The 2179-nt window shown below is 44.6% G+C and overlaps 1 protein-coding gene across 3 annotated transcripts in view; it reads right to left on the reverse strand.

Moving 5' to 3' along the window:
- Window positions 1-1322, reverse strand: part of stambpl1 (STAM binding protein-like 1) — a 14360-nt gene extending 13038 nt beyond the window's left edge. Inside the window, exon 1 of one of the 3 annotated variants that reach the window (XM_073489002.1) lies at window positions 1093-1322. The gene's annotated coding sequence lies outside the window, so the exon portion shown is untranslated. The remainder of the gene's footprint in view (window positions 1-1092) is intronic. The other 2 variants (XM_073489000.1, XM_073489001.1) reach the window with 2 other exon arrangements.
- Between the last annotated feature and the right edge of the window lie 857 nt (window positions 1323-2179).

The following is a 2179-nucleotide window of genomic DNA, read 5'->3' on the forward strand; positions in this document are numbered from 1 at the left end:
CCTGTTGTGATGTCAAATAAAAACACACAGATAGTAAACACAAAGGATCACAGTCATCAGCCAACATCCTCCTGAAGCTGCTGCAGCAGCAACGCTGCCGCCACACACTGAGCAAGCGCTCCAGCCACGCCCCCGCCGCGTCACCTCTGCGCCCCCGCCGGCCACGCCCCCGCCGCCACGCCCCCACTGCGTTGTGTCCCACCATATGTGGAGGTGTCACCTACTTCACCATGAAGTGGACGGTGGAGGCTCAGAAACAGCTGATGAAACAAGTTCACATCCTGTCAGTGACATCATTAACGTGTCATTAACATCCTTCAAAATCAAAGTTGACGTCTTATTCAGACGTCTTTCCAGGACGGCTGCTTGTGGGCCAGAATTATCCTGCTGTGTTGCCACTGCACTGAAAGATCCAGTAGAAATAGAACAATCCTTCTTTTCAGCCAATAAGTGCTGATCAGCTGAGTGTCATGGCTGATGATGTCACAGGTGATTTGACAGCTGTTGCCTGCTGGCTGGTTAATCTTCTTCTGTATGTTCAGCGGTGGATCACAGAGGGTGGAGGTCCTGCTCCTGCTCAGTGACTGAAGCCCTTTGCTTCATATGTCCTCCATCAGCTGGTGTTTTTCTTCGGTCAGCTGAGTTGAATGATGAATGAAGGACAGCACCAGAGTCCTCCTCAGCTTCACATCGTGACATCATGTAATCAGCTGCTCAGCAGACACTCACACATTTAATATTCATCTGTTTATTCATTCAACTCTGACAACATGTGTGAGAAATGTTATGAATTCATATTTGTTAAAGATCTTCAGCGCTTATTTCTTAAGTTATTATTAATAAATGTGGGACTGCTCCTTTAACTTCACTTTAAACATTTAAACATCTCAACTGAGACTGAACTGACACCGGAAATCAGCGCACACTCACTCTACTGGTTTCTACTAGTTTCTGTTGAGACACACACACACACACACACACACACACACACACACACACACACACACACACACACACACACAGCTGTCAGACAGCAGAGACAGATGAAGACAGGGACAGAAAGCTCCGGGAGGACAGAGACGGTAAATGTACCTGTAGTCTGATGTCAGTCTGACGTCCACAACCTGTCGGCGTCACCGGGTCACGTGCGGCGCATAGAGACAATATGCCGGGTGAGGATCTGGATCTGGATCTGGTTCTGGATCCGGAATCGTCCCGGGTTACGTGCGCAGGAGAAAGCAGGTGAGAAAATGGCTGAAAGCTCCGGCGGCTGCTTCTCACCGACTGATGATGACAGCGATGGGGGAGCTCAAAGATCGTCTCCGAGCAAAAATGACTCACTCACACCTTCCGGTTTCGCACAGCTGGCTGTTCACTCCGCGCATGCGCCCCACTGAGAGCAGTAAACCAGTAAGATGTCTCACTCTGACACGTTTTCCTGACACCAAACTGATCCAGCTGCAGGCAACCATGTTGGCTTTACATTAAAACATGAGTAATAACAGTGATGATTGTAACTAAGTAGGCTATATTTACTCAAGTACTTTTGAGGTATTTTACTAAGTATTTCAATTTTCTGCTACTTTATACTCCACTCCATTTATCTAATTACTCTAGTGTCTAGTTACTTTACAGATTACATGTATGGAGCTAAATCAGGGTCAAATGTTTTGTACTTGAAAAAGTAAAATTTGAAACTGAAATTTCAAGTTTTGATCTTGAATTTTGAAAAATACATCAACGTATTCAAAATAAAAATAAATGTGCAAAAAGTTTCTTCAGGTTAAAAATAATTATGATCAACTCTGGTAATTCTTTTGAATAAATCATTTATTTTCATTTTTCACTTTCATATGTTTTGATATTTGGGATCCTATTTCTTTCAGCTGCATGTTTTATCTTTTCAGATTCAGATCTTAGTTTTTTCAGTTTCAGATCTTTTTCAGTTTCAGACTTTTGACCCTGATCTAGCGTGGGGGGCGTGGCATCAGCTGAGAGGGGCGTGGCATCATGACAGACAGCTTAACCAAAAGGCTACAGACCTTCCCCTATCATGTTGCCTTCAGGGAACGTAGGATCTAAAAGGATTTGGCTACGCCACATGATTGGCAGTGAAAAAACTGCTGTCAGTGACAAACTTCCATTTGCACACCATGCACGAATATCCTGCACGGCTAAA

This window comes from Pagrus major, chromosome 20 (genome assembly GCF_040436345.1).
Source record: "Pagrus major chromosome 20, Pma_NU_1.0".
Taxonomy (NCBI): domain Eukaryota; kingdom Metazoa; phylum Chordata; class Actinopteri; order Spariformes; family Sparidae; genus Pagrus; species Pagrus major.